General features: G+C 41.2%; 1 long non-coding RNA gene across 7 annotated transcripts in view; it reads left to right on the top strand.

Moving 5' to 3' along the window:
* LOC147362663 (uncharacterized) overlaps positions 1-19185 on the top strand; it is a 107791-nt gene extending 88606 nt beyond the window's left edge. For 2 of the 7 annotated variants that reach the window (XR_015135756.1, XR_015135750.1), the window contains 6 exons: positions 8431-8573; positions 15295-15416; positions 15532-15633; positions 15769-15835; positions 17513-17636; positions 17732-19185. This is a non-coding gene — a long non-coding RNA (uncharacterized LOC147362663). Of the gene's footprint in view, positions 1-8430; positions 8574-15294; positions 15417-15531; positions 15634-15768; positions 16661-17512; positions 17637-17731 lie in introns of those variants that run through there. The other 5 variants (XR_015135755.1, XR_015135754.1, XR_015135752.1 and 2 more) reach the window with 5 other exon arrangements.
* Positions 19186-19609: the final 424 nt, after the last annotated feature.

Below are 19609 nucleotides of genomic sequence, written 5' to 3'. Positions count from 1 at the left end.
CAGAAAAGCAGAGATATTATCCTCATAAAGTTAAGAAACTTTAAACCTCAGAGTTGCTAACAGAATAAATGAATGACTTGAGTCTGAAGATGCAAATGCCAGCTACTGACAAGATTGACTTACAGGTGAAACAAGCCATAGACAGTGAACCAAAACATCTGCCTGTTAGAATTTCATCAAAAGCACTCCACTACAGCTCCTTAGAAGGATTTTCCTAACAGTCCCCCATGACATCAACTGTGTGGTTGTCACATTCGAAGGTAATACATTTGCTGGAAAGAGGCCAACAGACAGAGTTAGAGGGAGTAATGTTTCTTTAATGCAAAAGATGTGGAAAATTCAGAATGTAACTGCAGGATCAGGAGATGGCAGAGCATGCTCCCAGACAGAGTTGGCTTCCAAGCGTTCTCAAAGTTTGCTTTGAAAATAAAGCTCTAAGGATGTCACTACATAACTGGAATGACAGTTTCTCCAGGTAAAAGAACATTTGTCATTCTGAAGGCAGATTCCTTTTCTCTTGACCAATCTGGAAACTCAGCCTTCTCTTAGGAGCTGCATAGAATTTATGTGGAACAAACTCAGCAAAGCCCTGAGTGACTGAGCATCCAGCAATATTAGGTTATTGGAGGTCAACTGGGGGACAGTCCTCGGCAGACCAGATGTTGCCTTTGTCTGAGGGCAACTTTGGAAGCTTTAAAGTGGCTAACTTCATAGACAAAATCAATATGCTCTTACCAACTTGTAATTGTGGATTCAGAGGTTTGAGTTTTTGATGGTCTCTGTTATAGACTAAATATTTGTGTCCCTCCAAAATTCATAGGTTGAGAACTTAATCTCCAAAATGATGGACCTTTGGGAGGTGATCAGGTCATGAGTCTGGAGCCCTTATGAAGGGACTAATGCCCTTATAAGGGAAACCTTAGAGAGCTCACCGCACTTTCTGCCAAGCGAGGACACAGTGAGAAGATGCTGCCTGTGAACCAGGAAACAGGGTCTCCCCAGACACCAAGTCTACCAGTATCTTGCCTGTGAACCAGGAAACAGGGTATCCCCAGACACCAAATCTACCAGTATCTTGATCTTGAGGACTACCAGCCTCCAGAATTGTGAGAAGTCTTATTTATTTGGTTTATAAACCACCTAGTCTCTGAAGTTTTCTTACACTAAGTAGACTAAGACAGTCTCTAAGAGTTTCTCAAATAGGAAGAAAGGAATATTCATATGATGCAAAATTATTGTCCAGGGAGAGAAATTTACCACATGAATTTTGCTTGCTGCTGTTGAAACACACTAGGAAACGGAGCTGATTGGATTTCAGCCTCAGATGATGCTGCAAGAATGCTAATCTTGTCTCATTGTTGACAAAGGAGAACAGTTATTTGTGACCAGAGCCCAGAAGGTTCTACAGAATTCTTTACTGTTGAGCAGAAACCTTTCTGGAAAATAGTCTTTCTGGTTAACCGGTGCCTAATGAATCTTGTTACTGACAGAGAGACTGGGCCATTTGTACTTTTCCAACAGTACAGCAGTGCAGTATTTCATACCTTGGTCCCTCCGCAGGACTGAACACCGTGTGGTCTCAGATGTGACAGAAAGATTGTATAACTTCATTTGCCTAAAGTAATGCAGCGAGATCAAACCTGTCAATCCTAAAGGAAATCAACCCCGAATATTCATTAGAAGGACTGATATTGAAGCTGAAGCTCCAATACTTTGGCCACCTGATGAGAAAAGCTGACTCATTGGAAAAGACCCCGATGCTAGGAAGGATTGAGGACAGGAGAAGGACATGACAGAGAATAAGATGGTTGGGTGGAATCACTGACTCAATGGACGTGAATGTGAGTAAACTCCAGGAGATAGTGAAGGACAGGGAAGTGTGGTGTGCTGCAGTACATGGGGTCAGAAAGAGTTGGACAGGACTGAGCGAATGAACACAACTGAAAAAGGAACTAGTGATAAAGATTAAGGTTTATTCATATGGGGGGCATTGGGGAGATACGCAAATCTAGAGTCAGAGTCAGAGGAAGAAAATGATGGGGATGGTCCAGGCAGATGAGAAAGGTAGATTTGTGGAAGATACATAGAGAAGATAAGAAAATGCATCTTTAGTTTTTGGTAGGGAAGGATCATGAAAAATTTACTGTCTTTCCACAAAACAAGAACCCAATAGCATGTCTCTATTGATTCATTCACTGATGACTTTTTAAACTAATGCTCTTTTCCACTTGAATAGAACCATTTGCTAAGTAAATTCTATCTTGCTAAGAAGAAATAAAAAAAAACCCTATTTGTTTGCTAGTTTTTCTATTTAAATAGGATCCTACACCACTCATCACACAGAAATCTACAGTGTCTAGAAAATATGTATTAATGTATTTTTATTTCAGTGAAATTGCAAAAATCCTTTTAGTAATATGTGAGTGTGTTAGCTGCTCAGTCATGTTGGACTGTAGCCCGTCCAGATCCTCTGTCCATGGGCTTCTCTAGGCAAGGATACTGGAGTAGGTAGCCATGTCCTACTCTAGGTGATCTTCCCAACCCAGGGATCAAACCTGGGTCTCCCACATTACAGGCAGATGCTTTAACGTCTGAGCCACCAGGGAAGCCCTAGCAATACGTATCATGAGGCTAACTATTGTGCCCAGGGGCAGGCAGCTGGTGAAAACAGCTGGGCTGACTCATTTTGCACTATGCTCTCATGGGGCAAGCCAGGTAACAGTTTTTTTTTTTTTTTTTTCTTGCTGTGTTAATGAAGCAAGAGGGATATTTGCCAAAACTCAGAGGACCTTTCCATTATTAGGAACGCATGCCATATTCCTGGAAGTCCCTATAAAGATGGTCTCTTTGAAATTGTTGAGTGCCTGGTGGGCTGCCATCTATGGGGTCACACAGAGTCAGACACGACTGAAGCAACTTAGCAGCAGCAGCAGCAACACTTTACAATATGTTCTTGCTTCTACTTCTTTGGTTTTATTAGAACTTCCCATAGTAGAAAAGCTATTATTTCCCTTATTTTATAGCTTCAAAAATGAGACTCAGACAAGAAAAAAAAAGAAAAATTTGTCAAAGGTCACAGAAAGATTAAGCAGCAGAGACCAAACCAAATCAAACTCAAACCCAGGTTTTCTGCTCTTCCTAGAAACTTCCCTGCACCAGATTTTGTGTTTCTCTAGTGAATTCTAGAATGAGAAAACTGTAAACTTCATGGTTGTGCATTCAGTCAACAAATATTTGAGTGTCTCTTAACTGTCAGGAATGGAGATATTTACAAAGTGAAACTGAGCAGAGGAAATCATTTTATTTTCCTCTGGGAATAGAAGAAGGTTGAACTTCCCAGTCCTCTGGTACCTCCATGAGACTAAGTGATGCATCTGGGGCAATGGAATGCTACCCACTTCCAACCCCTTCTTTTTATCCTCCACTCTCCCAGCTCCCTTTTTTTCTGTCCAGATTATGGAGAGAACAGGAGTTACTACAGCTCAGTGGAGCCACTGAGTGGAAAGGCTCATGCCTCAACCATCATGTTAAAACTGACCAACTTTTCACTGCACTATTGTGAGTAAGCAACAAACCTTTATCTTAATAACATTTTGTCACAGAATTTGGATGCTACACACCCTGACTAATACAGATTATATATTTCTGCCACCACATAGCTGTTGCTACCATAATCTCTCATTTGGAAGATTGAAATAACCTAAAACTGACCTTTGCTCATGCTCTCTCACTCTCCTCCCATCTATTTTTGAAGAAAAATTTGATAAGTGTGTGTCACTGCTTAACATCTTTTTTTTAAATTTTATTTTATTTTTAAACTTTACATAATTGTATTAGTTTTGCCAAATATCAAAATGAATCCATCACAGGTATACATGTGCTCCCCATCCTGAACCTTCTTAACATCTTTAATGGCTTTCCAAAGTTCGTATGATAACCTTTCCGTGTAGGATCTAGTCTCTACCAATGTCATCTCTCCTCGTTTTATGCCTTTCTCTCTCTGTATTTGTTTCATAATGTCTGTCTTTCAGTTCTTCTAATCACTCTGTGACAAATTTATCTCCCAAACAGTGATGTTCTGATATATGTTTAATGACTAGCTCCGGAAAAAAAAAATGCATGTGTCTGTGTAAACTTATTTTTAAAATGTACAATTTTCAAATAATACAATATGCAATGCATTTTATAGTAAGTTTCATTTGCCAATTGGTTGGTTCCCACAAAATTTGCTGACTGATCCTTTCCAAGATCTTGTATTCATCACCAGCCTATGGTTGCAATCAAACCACAACTTGATGAAAATCAAACCATGAATAAATGTTTAATTACTGTCAGATTCAGAAAAGAAGTTGCTCACAACATTGATAAATGAATGTAGTTTCAACATGAATGTTGTTTGGTATTGTTTGATGAACAGATAAGACAAAAGTGAAAAAAATACAAAGATATCTGTTGAAACCCCACTCAAATTTGTGAAGGATATATGTGACTTCTTAGCAGAATAAGATAAGAGCTTTCAATTACTGGAAGAATATTGCCTCAATTTGGGGGACTATTTACGATGTAGGAGCTATTGACATGCGTATGTAAAGTTTGTTCAGCACTGTTAAGATTGTCTCCATCACCTTCTTAAATCTAGACAACTTAATCTTCAACCACGGCTATAAATGAAGCCCTGATTTGTAGTTTGCCTGTTTTTTGTGCACACGTTCCTGCCAGGGCTGATTTCAACCTGTCAGTGAGATGCTACTGAATGTGAAATTGGGAAGAAATGTATGGTTAGTGGTAGTTGTTTAGTCACTAAATTGTGTCTGACTCTTTGAAACCCTATGGATGGCAGAGAGCCAACCTTCTCTGTCCATGGAATTTTCCAGGCAAGAATATTGGAGTGGGTTTTCACTCTCTTCTCCAGGGGATCTTCCCAACCTAGGGAGCAAAACCTGTCTCTTGCATTGCAGGCGGATTCTTTACCAATGAACTATCAGAACAGCCCATTATGCGGTATTTCTACCATACAAATAAAACCTACATAAAGCCTCTAAACAAAAGACGTACAATTGAGTAATGAGTTTTTAATATAATATACTTAATCGTTGGCTGATGTGATTTGTTTTACGAAACAAATTATATAACAAATTTGTAAAACATGGCTGTGTTTACCAATCGGCTTACAATATTTCTGAAAGTTTCACTGTTAGCTCCCTTAAGCCAGTTTCTGTTGATAACAGCACACCAGTTCGCCTATACAGGACTTTTGGACATGCTATTTCTGTGTTAGGAACTCTTCTCACGCCTTTGTGCCTAGAGACCCATCCTATATCTCACCTTATAGTTCATTTAATCAGAGAAGATTTTTCTGTGTCTATATTTTTGCCCTATCATGTTCTTTATGACTATAAATGTGTTTTGTAACTGTTAAAACAAACTTCCGTTTTGATAGGCTTTAGCATTTCCAACGAACTTTTACATATATTCGGACATTTGTTTTTCAGTTCAGTGTGTTGGTTAGAGGGATATACCACCCCCTCTTTGTGGATAAGAAGCAGAAATTCAGGAAGGATATGGGTATTTTCTTAAGTAACCTGTGGGCCTCAAAGTTAGAGATGATACCTGAATGCAGGGTCTATAGATTTTAAAGGCAGTGCTTTTGAATTTTAACACAAAGTTCTATGTTTGAGTTTACTTTGAGAGATGATTCTATGATTAATGTGAGAAGAATGAAAATTGCTTCAGGAATGCATTATGATTTAAAGTTTAGTTCAGTTCAGTTCAGTCGCTCAGTCGTGTCCGACTTTTTGCGACCCCATGAATTGCAGCATGCCAGGCCTCCCTGTCCATCACCAACTCCCGGAGTTCACTCAAACTCATGTCCATTGAGTTGGTGAGGCCATCCAGCCATCTCATCCTGTCGTCCCCTTCTCCTCCTGTCTCCAATCCCTCCCAGCATCAGCGTCTTTTCCAATGAACGAACTCTTCGCATGAGGTGGCCAAAGTACTGGAGTTTCAGCTTTAGCATCAGTCCTTCCAAAGAACACCCAGGACTGATCTTCTTTAGGATGGACTGGTTGGATCATCTTGCAGTCCAAGGGACTCTCAACACCACAGTTCAAAAGCATCAATTCTTCAGCACTCAGCTTTCTTCACAGTCCAACTCTCACATCCATACATGACTACTGGAAAAACCATAGCCTTGACTAGATGGACCTTTGTTGGCAAGGTAATATCTCTGCTTTTCAATATGCTATCTAGGTTGGTCATAACTTTTCTTCCAAGGAGTGTCTTTTAATTTCATGGCTGCAATCACCATCTGCAGTGATTTTGGAGCCCCAAAAAATAAAGTCTAACACTGTTTCCGTTGTTTCCCCATCTATTTCCCATGAAGTGATGGAACCAGATGCCATGATCTTAGTTTTCTGAATGTTGAGCTTTAAGCCAATTTTTTCACTCTTCTCTTTCACTTTTATCAAGAAGCTTTTTAGTTCCTCTTCACTTTCTGCCATAAGGGTGGTGTCATCTGCATATCTGAGGTGATTGATATTTCTCCCGGCAATCTTCATTCCAGCTTGTGCTTCTTCCAGCCCAGCGTTTCTCATGATGTACTCTGCATATAAGTTAAATAAGCAGGGTGACAATATACAGCCTTGACGTACTCCTTTTCCTATTTGGAACCAGTCTGTTGTTCCATGTCCAGCTCTAACTGTTGCTTCCTGACCTGCATATAAGTTTCTCAAGAGGCAGGTCAGGTGGTCTGGTATTCCCGTCTCTTGAAGAATTTTCCACAGTTTATTGTGATCCACACAGTCAAAGGCATTAGCAGCATTATTAACATTTTATGTAAAATACATAAAAGGGTTAATAAGTTACCATACACACACTTGTTTTTTCTTAATTAAAAAAGTCACCCAAATAAGTAGGATAAGAGAGAGAATGACATGGAGAGCCATGGGTGGGGTCAGGAACTGGGAAGCCTTCCAGGTTCTTGGCAGCTGGGCATTTTACCCCATGTCTGCATTCTCTCTCACTCTTACAGGCCATCGTTTTAACAGTATCTTTTCTCACTTGGGTGCATCACTGGCCTTTGCCTATGATTTGGTGAGTCTCTCTCGACTTTTTCCAGTACACAGTCCAGAAAGCTCCCCTCTGTTTTGCTTAATTCATTACCACGGGACATGTGGGGTAAAGCCCTTCACATTGGGAAATTTCCTGGATCACCTGCCAGGCTATAGCGGGGCTGCCCAGGAATGACCTTTCAAGTGGGTTCAGGGGTGCCTTTCCAGTATTAGCTGATGCTGCTTCTTCCTGAGGAGGCTATGGGTGGGGCAGCTTTCACATCTAGATTTTCAGAGAAATGATGATGATCAGTGTGGGCTCTGATCTGTATCTTCTGACTCCAGAGCCATGAGATGATGTGCTAATTTAGATTATTTTTTTGCCCGGAAAAACTTGAGTTTAATTTCCATTTTTATTTTTTACTGACTATAGGAACCTTGTGCAAAACCTTACCACTTATGGATTTGGATTTTCCTAACAGAAGAAATAGAAGAAAATAAAACTAAGCTTTAAAACAAAAACTAAGATCATGGCATCCAGCCCCATCACTGGAAGTGGTGACAGATTTCCTCTTTTTGGACTCTAAAATCACTGCAGATGGTGACTGGAGCCATGAAATCAGAAGAGAATTGCTTCTCCGCAGGAAAGCTATGATAAATCTAGACAGTGTGTTGAAAAGCAGAGACATTACTCTGCTGACAAAGGTCCATATAGTGAAGGCTATGGTCTTCCCAGCGATCATGTACAGTTGTGAGACACGAACCATAAAGAAGGCAGAACAGCAAAGAATTGGTGCCCTTGAACTGTGGTTCTGGAGAAGACTCCATGGGATTTTCTAGGCAAGAATACTGGAGTGGGTTACCATCTTCTACTCTAGGGGATCTTCTCAATCCAGGGATTGAACTCACTTCTCTTGTGTCGGCTGCATTGATAGGTGGCTTTTTTTTTTTTTTTTTACACCATTGCACCACCTTTAATATTCCTTTAAAACTCCTGAGTTCCCAGATGGATTCCTTAAACATATCAATAAATTTAATTGTTTTAGGGACAATTAAAAGAAGAAAAAAGATCAATGCAAATCAAATATAGGAAATGCTTTTTCCTCACTAAAGTTTTTGTTAATGAAAAATGCCCAGCTTAGAGAAACAAGCCCAAGGTAACCACTTCACTAATACAAACAGCAGTGTATAAACTCTGGTTTGAGAATGAAATCGAATTTGTGGAATGGCTTTGTTGTCACGGATACTGGAAAAATTTCAGATCTCAGAAGTTGCCTGCATCAATTTCTACCTGGCCAGAGGGTTATGGTGATTTCTAAGCCAGGAAGGAGGGTCAGAGTATTCTACTTTTGTTTCATACAGTTTTCTTATTTGTTAAAAGTGCTCAAGACAGCTTAGAACAGGCAGACGGTTATGAGGGAAGCAGATATCGGAGCAGAAGTAATCTCCCGGAACTGCAATCACTCACCACAACAGCTCACCTTCCCTTCAGCATCTCACGAGTTCCAACAAGCACAGGCAAAGGTATGCATTGACTGGGGAAAGGGGGCTGCTGGATGGTGAGGCCCAGACTGCCCTGATGAGAGCAGGAGGATTATCATACTGCGACAGCTGATCAATAGATATTGATGCAATCCCCTGCTCTAAATGCAGCAGGGTTAATCAGTGTCTAACAGAACAATGGGCTGAAAGGCAATCTTGCCAGTCAAGGGCCCCAAAGAGGTAGGTCTGTTTGTTGCAGCAGCTGCCTTTGGAGCAGGGAGCAGCAGCTGGGGCTGTCCTGACAGGCCTCGAGCAGCCTGGGAGGGCCGGAGAGACAGCTGCAGAGCTGACAGGGGCCGAGTGGTCAGAGGCTCTGTTTCTGGGTCCCTCGGAGTCTTCGAGGCCGTCTGTCTCTCTGATAGAGGGAAAGTAAACCTGCTCATGGACTTTGCACCTGAGACCTTGGGGTCTTGTTTTGCTAGGTAGTTCCTTGCATGGAGATTTTCCCCAGGTGGCACAGTGGTAAATAATCTACCTGACAATGCAAGAAAACAAGAGACAAGGGTTCGATCCCTGGGTCTGGAACATCCCCTGGAATAGGAAATGGCAACCTGCTCCAGTATTCTTGCTTGGAAAAGTCCATGGACAGATGAGCCTGCCAGGCTACAAGCCGTGTGGCTGCAAAAGGTTGGACATGACTCAGTGAGTGAGTGTAACTCCTTGCCCAGAACATTGGCAGTTTGCAGAGAAGGGTAAAGGCATACGCTATCTGGTGTGGCATGTCCTAGACCCCCAGGTTTTGCTTGAACTGAAAGCATCATTTATTTAAGAAGGAAACAAGGAAAGAAAAAAAAGAAGGAAGGACGGGAGAGAAAGTAAGAAAGAACAAGAAAAAAATTAACTAGAAGATAATGTATATGCATTTTGATCCAGAGGAAAAATAACAGCGGGCTTGGGTAAATATCACCTGAATATTTCATCATTCACTCTCTAGGAAACACAGTCCTGGTGAAATGCGTGTTTTCTCTGGCAGGAGTGAGACTGGAGCTGAGGAATTAGGAAATTAGCATGTTTCTGCATGCTTTTATCTTGTGCACAGGAAGCCTGTGGTTCCAATTACCAGTAATGCTGAAATGTCATACTCAGCACATAGACAAAGGCAATGAAAGAGCTTGTTTCAAATCTCAGTTAGGTAAGAGTGTGACGGGCAGAGATTGAAAGATACTTGAATTTATTTTGCCCAATGGTAGGTCTCAACTTCCCTGGCATGGACAGTCCTGATTTCAAATATTTTGCTCCATGAAGCCCCATTCAGACTTTCATACCTATCCAAGTGGTAATATGGTTTCAGTTTAGTTAAGCCCCAACTAAAAAGCGTTTTCAGTTCCTTGTCAAAGATGTTTCCAAGTATAATTTCTTAGATTTGTGGTTATATAATTAAAACAGAAACAAAAAACAAAATTAAAAATAAATACCACAACTGAGTTTTTAAAACATTTTACCAAATTATAAGAAAAGACAGGTCCCAAATAATTAAATAACCATTGTTCATTTTTCCCAACTGTGACATGAAAGATATTAGCATATTTATTAGCTATCAATATTTTTAAATGACAAAGTTGTTCATTTTTACCGGTAGACACTTATCCTCATTTGCATACTGAATACATTCTCTTCAGTTCAGCTCAGTCACTCAGTCGTGTCTGACTCTTTGCGACCCCATGGACTGCAATACGCCAGGCCCCCCTATCCATCACCAACTCCCGGAGTTTACTCAAACTCATGTCCGTTGAATAGTGATGCCATCCGACCATCTCAAACTCTGTCGTCCCCTTGTCCTCCCACCTTGAATCTTTCCCAGCATCAGGGTCTTTGCCAGTGAGTCAGCTTTTCCCATAAGGGGACCAAAGTGTTAGAACTTCAGCTTCAACATCAGTTCTTCCAATGAATATTCAGGACTGATTTCCTTTAGGATGGACTGGTTGGATCTCCTTGCAGTCCAAGGGACTCTCAAGAGTCTTTTCCAACACCACAGTTCAAAAGCATCAATTCTTTGGCGCTCAGCTTTCTTTATAGTCCAACTTTCACATCCATACATGACTACTGGAAAAATCATAGCCTTGACAAGACAGATCTTTGTTGGTAAAGTAATGTCTCTGTTTTTTAATATGCTGTCTCGGTTGGTCATAACTTTTTTTTCCCAAGGAGTAAGTGTTTTTTAATTTCATGGCTGCAATCACCATCTGCAGTGATTTTGGAGACCCCAAAAATAAAGTCTGCCACTGTTTCCACTGTTTCCCCATCTACTTGCCATGAAGTGATGGGACCAGATGCCATGATCTTAGCTTTCTTACTGTTGAGCTTTAAGCCAACTTTTTCACTCTCCTCTTTCACTTTCATCAAGAGGCTCTTTGGTTCTTCTTCACTTTCTGCCATAAGGGTGGTGTCACCTGCATTTCTGAGGTTATTGATATTTCTCCCAGCAATCTTGATTCCAGCTTGTGCTTCTTCCAGTCCAGCGTTTCTCGTGATGTACTCTGCATATAAGTTAAATAAGTAGGGTGACAATATACAGCCTTGACATACTCCTTTTCCTACTTGGAACCAGTCTGTTGTTCCATGTCCAGTTCTAACTGTTGCTTCCTGACCTGCATATAAGTTTCTCAAGAGGCAGGTCAGGTGGTCTGGTATTCTCATCTCTTTCAGAATTTTCCACAGTTTATTGTGATCCACACAGACAAAGGCTTTGGAATAGTCAATAAAGCAGAAATAAATGTTTTTCTGGAACTCTCTTGCTTTTTCCATGATCCAGTGGATGTTGGCAATTTGATCTCTGGTTCCTCTGCCTTTTCTAAAACCAGCTTGAACATTTGGAAGTTCATGGTTCAAGTATTGCTGAAGCCTGGCTTGGAGAATTTTGAGCAATACTTTACTAGCATATGAAATGAGTGCAATTGTGCGGTAGTTCTTTGGCATTGCTTTTCTTTGGGATTGAAATGAAAATTGACCTTTTCCAGTCCTGTGGCCCCTGCTGAGTTTTCCAAAATGGCTCACATATTGAGTGCAGCACTTTCACAGCACCATTTTAGGATTTGAAATAGCTCAACGGGAATTTCATCCCTCCCCTAACCTTGTTTGTAGTGATGCTCCCTAAGGCCCACTTGACTGCGCATTCCAGGATGTCTGGCTCTAGGTGATCTGGGTTATGAAGATCTTCTTTGTATAATTCTTCTGTGTATTCCTGCGACCTTGTCTTAATATCTTCTGCTTCTTTTAGGTCCATGCCATTTCTGGCCTTTATTGAGCCCATCTTTGCATTAAATGTTCCCTTGGTATCTCTAATTTCCTTGAAGAGATCTCTATTCTTTCCTATTCCATTGTTATCCTCTATTTCTTTGCATTGATCGCTGAAGAAGGCTTACTTATCTCTCCTTGCTATTCTTTGGAACTCTGCATTCAAATGGGTATATCTTTGCTTTTCTCCTTTACTTTTCGCTTCTCTTCTTTTCACAGCCATTTGTAAAGCGTCCTCAGACAATCATTTTGCTTAATTGAATTTCTTTTTCTTGGGGGTGGTCTTGATCCCTGTCTCCTCTACGGTGTCACGAACCTCCATCCATAGTTCATCAGGCACTCTGTCTATCAGATCTAGTCTATTAAATCTATTTCTCACTTCCACTTTATAATCATAAGGGATTTGATTTAGGTCATACCTGAATGGTCTAGTGGTTTTCCCCACTTTCTTCAAATTAAGTCTGAATTTGGCAAGAAAGTGTTCATCATCTGAGCCACAGTCAGCTCCTGGTCTTGTTTTTGCTGACTGTATAGAGCTTCTCCATCTTTGGCTGCAAAGAATACAATCAATCTGATTTCAGTATTGACCATCTGTTGATGTCCATGTGTAGTCTTCTCTTGTGTTGTTGGAAGAGGGTGTTTGCTATGACCAGTGTGTTCTCTTGGCAGAACTCTATTGGCCTTTGCTCTGCTTCATTCTGTACTGCAAAGCCAAATTTGCCTGTTACTCCAGGTATTTTTTGACTACCTGCTTTTGCATTCCAGTCCCCTATAATGAAAAGGATATCTTTTTTGGGTGTTAGTTCTAGAAGGTTTTGTAGGTCATCATAGAACCGTTCAACTTCAGCTTCTTCAGTGTTACTGGTTGGAGCATAGACTTGGATTACCATGATATTGAATGGTTTGCCTTGGAAACGAACAGAGATCATTCTGTCGCTTTTGAGATTGCATCCAAGTACTGCGTTTCGGGCTCTTCTGCTGACTATGATGGCTACTCCATTTCTTTTAAGGGATTCCTGGCCACAGTAGTAAAAATGATGGTCATCTGAGTTAAATTCACCCATTCCAGTCCATTTCAGTTCCCTGATTCCTAGAATGTGGATGTTCACTCTTGCCATCTGCTGTCTGACCACTTCCAATTTGCCTTGATTCATGGACCTAACAGTCCAGGTTTCTGTGCAGTATTGCTCTTTACAACATTGGAACTTGCTTCTATCACCAGTCACATCCACAACTGGGTATTGTTTTTGCTTTGGCTCCATCCCTTCATTCTTTTTGGAGTTATTTTTCCACTGATCTCCAGTAGCATATTGGGCACTTACCGACCTGGGGAATTCATCTTTCAGTGTCCTATCTTTTTGCTTTTTCATGCTGTTCATGGGGTTCTCAAGGCAAGAATACTGAGGTGGTTTGCCATTCCCTTCTCCAGTGGACCACATTCTGTCAGACCTTTCCACCATGACCCATCCATCTTTGGTGGCCCCACACAGCATGGCTTAGTTTCATTGAGTTAGACGAGGCTGTGGTCCATGTGATCAGATTGGCTAGTTGTCTGTGATTGTGGTTTCAGTCTATCTGCCCTCTGATGCCCTGTCTCAGAGCCTACTGTCTGTCTTGGGATTTTTTAACCTTGGACATGGGATATCTCTTCACGGCTGCTCCATGAAAGCACAGCTGCAGCTCCTTACATTGGAGGTGGGGTATCTCCTCACGGCTGCCACTCCTGACCTTGGACATTGGGTATCTCCTGTTGGCCACTCCTGCACTGTGCACCCGCCACCCCTGCATCCCTTAGATGACCAGAATAAAAAAAGAGAAGTGTTTTCAGTTATCTGAGTGCATGCCTCCTTCAATGAATCCAGCCTTGGGTGATGGAGTTCCTCAGTGCCTCAGGAACAACTTACAGGTCTTTATTTTCTTGTGCTTAAAACCAGGGCCATTCTGGTTTTTTTCTGTCCTCAGTTCAGTTCAGTTTAACCTCTCAGTCCTGTCTGACTCTTTGCGACCCCATGGACTACAGCACACCAGGCTTCCCTGTCCATCCCCAACTCCCAGAGCTTGCTCAAGCTCATGTCCATCGAGTTGGTGATGCCATTCAGGATTATGTAAATTAGGCCTTCCCTTGTCATATTTTAACACAGGAACAAAAACAAAAACAATTACATTAAGTTATTTCAATTCTATGAGGTACACGTCTATGATCATATTATTTTACCCCCTGAAAATAGGAATGCAACTAACATTTTATAGCTTTTATGCATTCGTTTCATTCTTTGGGCTCTCCTGTATGACTATGGTATCCTAGGGGCTGCGTGCATGCATACTAAGTCGCTTCAGTGATGTCAGACTCTTTGTGATCCTATGGACTGTAGACCACCAGGCTCTCTGTCCATGGGATTTTCCAGGCAAGAACTCTGGAATGTGTTGTCATACTCTCCTCCAGGGGATCTTCCCAATCCACAGATTGAACCCAAATCTCTTATGCCTCCTGCACTGGCAGGCAGGTTCTTTACAACTAGGGTCACCTGGAAAGCCCACCCTAGAGGCTAAGCAGCCACTATTATGTTTTTGATCCTTTTTGTGCTCAATGTGAGGATAAAGCACTAATATCAATGACCCAAATCAATAACTCTTTTTGATCACTGCAAAATTCCATGTTGTGCACATGAAAGACTCTGGAGCTAAAAATAAAAATCCAAAACAGGGAGCACAGAAGATATGTACATGCCTGTGTCTTCTATCGCTCCTGGCAAGTAATCTAAGCGAGTGATTGCTTCTCTCTGTCTTTTTTAACATCAAAATGAAAACGACAACATTTTTCTTGATGTGGATACTTTTTGATCACAGATAAAAACATCTTCAATTTTTGAAACTAAAGTAACTGCATATGTTTAATAAAATGTGCTAAATATATTTAATAAAAACAACTAGGGTATAGAGCATATACATATATATGGTTTGGGTGGTTTAGTCACTAAGTCATGTCCGGCTCTTGCGACCCCATGGACTGTAGCCTGTAAGGGTCCTCTGCCCATGGGATTTTCCAGGCAAGAATATTGGAGTGAGTTGCCATTTCTTTCTCCAGGGGATTTTCCTGACCCAGGAATTGAAACTGGGTCTTCTGCATTGCAGGCAACTTCTTTACCAACTGAGCTATGAAGGAAGCCTATCCTATATACATATATATATGCTATTTTTAAATCAGAAATGTTCTGGAAAATCCTGATAGGCATAAATTCTAATTTATGGCAAAGAAGTGTCATTTATTTTCCCTTTTATATGAAAGCATATTCATTATACACAAGTCTGATCATTTTTTGAAGTTGGTATTCACAACACAGTCATTATTGAATTTTTAAGTATGCATGAATTTAACAGATAACTAGTACTGCTTTTTAGCTTTTGAATAAGGTTATAATTCTAGGGTTGTGATTTTGGGGTTATTTTCCTTTTATTTCTTCCGATAAAGGAGTCTTTCATGTCAACAAGGAGCTATCATCTTGAGTAATCTACAGTGTCGATTCTCTGAGTTTTATTCCATCAAGGCTCAAGTGAAACGAGGTTCAGCCCTACTGAAATAAATGGAAAAAGGTAAATTGTGATCTTTTTTTAAAAAGTGTTCTTTGTTTTTCTCACGTTTCTTACCCACATTTAGGTTTGTTGTTTCTCATTAATCTCCCTTTATTTTGTTATCTTGCCATTTTAGACAGAGTTAAGAATTTGTAAATGGAAGCCACGGGAAGTTTATGTGTGACTACTGGTGAGCCATTTAAACTCTCTGAGCTTCAAATTCCAATGTCTAAAACAGGTACAATGTCACCTACCTCAAGTAGATTATTTTCTGAGTTAACTGAATGTAAGCACAGTACCTCCTAGTGCCTGGTATATTGTCAATGTTCACATTGATATCTTTTCTTCTTATGACTATTATCTACACTATTAGGAAACTCGACGATAATCTAAAGCAAAATGAAGATGGAAAAGAGGCAACAACAGTCTGGAGAATGAAGGTGACTGATTTGTGGAGTCAGGTGTAATTTATCCTCTGTGGGCAGCCATCTAGTGTACCTGCCTGGGACTACAGCATCTGAGAAGTTGTGATTGAGAATGCTCAGGCTGGACCAGAGCACATGTTGATGTCCTGCTCCAACCATGAATCCACTGGCCGTTCTCCATTCTAAGAGGCTCTGTTTCTCTGGAGGATGTTTATTCTTTTTACTGATAGCAGTCCCTTCATTCCAATCTTCATGAATGCAGGGCAGTAGAGAGTAGCCAAGTTTTCCAGTTCCAGAAGCCATCCCTAATCCCACGCAGCCCATACTTAATCTATTTCTTTTTGCCCCAAGTGTGTAAATAAGATGTGTTTAGCCAAGGGACTTGGCATGGTTCCCTTTAAAGAAATTGCATCAGACTATGAGGAGTGAGTTTTACAACCTATGTGGGAGTTCCAACAGCAGGAGATGAGCGCCATTCTCTCTGGTGTTTATTTGGGATTTTAGGGTAGGATTTAACTGAATGTATGAAATAGCAGTCAGACACATAAGAAAGGGGGTTTATGCAATATGCCAGTTCTCAGACATGCTGTGCTGTTTGACACCAGAAGAAGCAGAAAAGAGCTCTTGGGACCTTATTCAAGTTGTGCAATGTTCCCAAATCAAAACTAATAGAATTCTGGGGGGAGGAGAGAAGGGATATTAACATTCAGGTCAGTGGACAACTTCATGTTCCCACAAACCAGATAAAGGAAAGAATTAAGAGCATTGATGCACATTTATAATATTTACTAGTATTTATTAGTATGCCAGATGTGGCAATAAATATTCTTAAATGCAAAACTTTTTTTTTAGGAATGTTCTTATAAAAAGAGTTTCCTGAACTCCAATTTCTAGATCAAACAAAAATTATATTTTTGATGGTACTGAAAATCAGCACTTAATAAATATTTTACCAACTTATATTCCCATTAAAGGGCTCCCCTGGTGACTCAGATGGTAACAAATCTGCCTGCAATGTGGGAGACCTGGGTTCAATCCCTGGGTTGGGAAGATCCCTAGAGGAGGGCATGGAAACTCACTCCAGTATTCTTGCCTGGAGAATCCCCATGGACAGAGGAGCCTGGCAGACTATAGTTCTTGGGGTTGCAAAGAGTTGGACGTGACTGAGCCACTAAGCACAGCACTCCCTTTAAAATTGTATGATACTGCCAGTTTCTCACATTTTTCAACCACTTTAAAATTTTTTTCAAATCTATTTGTGAAAAATAATACTTATTGTTATAATTAGTATTTACTTGACCACGAATAATATTAAGTTTATTTTTCTGTATTAATTGGCAGTAAAAATTCTTCAGGTATTGCCTGTTCATTTACTTTGCTCAATTTCTAATAGTGTGCAAATATTTTCTTTTACTGATTTGTAGATACTCTTAACATAGTCTTGAGTAATTTTTATCCTTTCCTTATGTATGCTGCACAAAATTTTTTAAAATAATCCAAACAACCTGCAATAAGGATATAGCCGATAACAGAACACTGAGTTTTCCAGGTGAAATTCGCTGTGTCAACAAGTATATCCTGAATTAATTCTTGCTAGTGTTAAGGTCCTGTGCTCATTGTGGTCATTCTCACTTGAGGACCATGTGATTGGTGGCAATGACACAAATGTCACTCACCTGTCTGCTTGTCCAGGGCCCTGCTTGTGGAAGCACAGTATCTGAATGTGGATGGTAACAGGATTGAGCCAGTTACACTGAACCACAAGGGGGAGGTGTCTGACCTCAACTATGAGAGATGAAATTCAATCTCCTGACCCGTAAGTGAAAGGCACACTGAAGACAAAGCACGTCCACCTGGCTGCTAGCTTTAGTTAACATCTTACATTTTTTCTTTCCCTCGCCCAAATCACAGGCACTAATTCAGTGAAAAATGTTAACAGACCCAGATGACTGTAGGACACTTTTTAAAAGGTGAGCAGTATCATCAGTTGCCTGTATTGATGTGACATCTGCTGGTCTGAAGGACCTCAAGGTAGATGTGATCGCTTATGTTTGTGTACACATTTACTTAATACCTTTTAAACTGCCATTTAGCTCTTATCTTCTTCAAATACCTGGACAAATGCAAAGAAAACATTCAGCTGAGTCAAAAGTGCAGAATTATTCATCAGTTCTTGCAAACAAATGGGCTCTTTGGCCCCTTTGGTGGGCTGAATTCTAAGAACCACAGAAATGAAGAATCGTGGTGTTACGAAGAGGATTTGATTCTTGTCTGCCTGAGTTTATCTCCATTCCTTGTTTACTCTTCATTACCTTTGAGCAAAAGATAAAAACTGCCTTGGAAGGTACAGCGATTCCATCATGCAAGGGTCTCCTAATTGCTAATACCATCCATTAATCAAAGCCTGGAAGCCAAGCTGGGGGCTCAGAGGGGACTCGGCAGGTCTGGGCCACCCAGGTTACTGTGCTAATGACGCTGACTCTTCTAACACGATCCTCAAGAGTGACTTTCTCTGATCTGTCCTAAGCCCTGCGTTCTTCTGAGCTTGCAGGCCAGCTGTGGGGTCTGGTGCTGCAGCCCACTCCGAGGGGCTCGGAGACTCTGTTTCTTGAGTCAGGAGGGCAGGAGGCTGAGAAAGCAGGAGGAGGCCGGCTCTCACGCTTAGGTCAGAAATGACAAGGTATGCTGGTGTGTCCCTTCGGAGACCTTCATGAATCGGAAACCGCAGCCTCCAACTCCCCCTTTGCTTCTGCATCAAATCCTCGCTGGGAGTCCCAGCCCAGAGTTTACAGCAAGATGAGCATTAAATCACTGAAAACTTGAACTAGCTTTGTATTTCAGGGAACACGTTAAAAAAATTATGTGATTCTTTTACAAGGGAGTGACGTTTGGCCCAGTGATGAGTTCCAGAATATCTCCTAACATGGACTGCAGTGGGGTTTACTTATTCTGAATGTCTTAGGCTCGAGGGCATGGCACCTTCGTAGACAATTTAGCTGGGAGTGTAAACGGTTTGGAGGAGAGCTTTTATCTGATTAAGGAATGAAAGCAGATGGTGACCTGGTTATGGGCCTTTCAGACCCACCCCGGTTCTGTTTGATTCCCACAACCCACCTTTGTGGAAAATCTTTCCTCCCACCTTTTTAATAAAAACACAACAAACAATTGTTTGGGGAGTGGGACGAGGAATTGGAGAGGATGTCTCACTTTACATGAGGCCTGTTTTGTAGAATGGACACTGTGCAGGTCCTGACAGCCTGGTGATGATTTGTTTGTGTTGGAGTAACCAGTAAGTCTGCCCTGAGTCCTTGAGTAATCGCTCCTGTCAGCTTGTTAAACATTAAAAACAAATGCACTGGAGAAAAGCCATGCCTCTTTCTGAGATGGAGCATCATTTTTAGGCCAGTTTTCAGTACATGTGGTAACTGGTGGTCCTGGGGGCTGTGGGTGTCTTCACGTCCACTGCATCTGAGGCTGAGCGGGATGGAGACCTTGAACTTCTGACCCGGCAGCCAGGTCCAGCCTGCAGCTTGGTCTCTAGGTGGCCATAGATCTGGTCACTGACGCTTCAGCACAGATAGCAGTTTCCTTCCCGAGGGCTACTCTGGTAATTCTAGTCATTAAAGGCTCTAAAGGTTGGAGGAAGAGAGAGCCATTAGAAAGCTGTGAACAGGGTTCTCAGATAAGTAAACTCTCAAAGGGCTGGAAAGGAGAGGGGCTTTTCGGACTCACAGTCTAATCGGAACTTGCTTTATTCTTCATTTTTTATTCTTCTGGTCTTCCCTGCTT

The sequence above is a fragment of the Bos grunniens genome, chromosome 11 (genome assembly GCF_055505025.1).
Source record: "Bos grunniens cultivar Pamir isolate PY7600 chromosome 11, Bosgru_T2T1.0, whole genome shotgun sequence".
NCBI classification, from domain to species: domain Eukaryota; kingdom Metazoa; phylum Chordata; class Mammalia; order Artiodactyla; family Bovidae; genus Bos; species Bos grunniens.
This window is presented reverse-complemented; position numbering and strand designations above follow the sequence as displayed.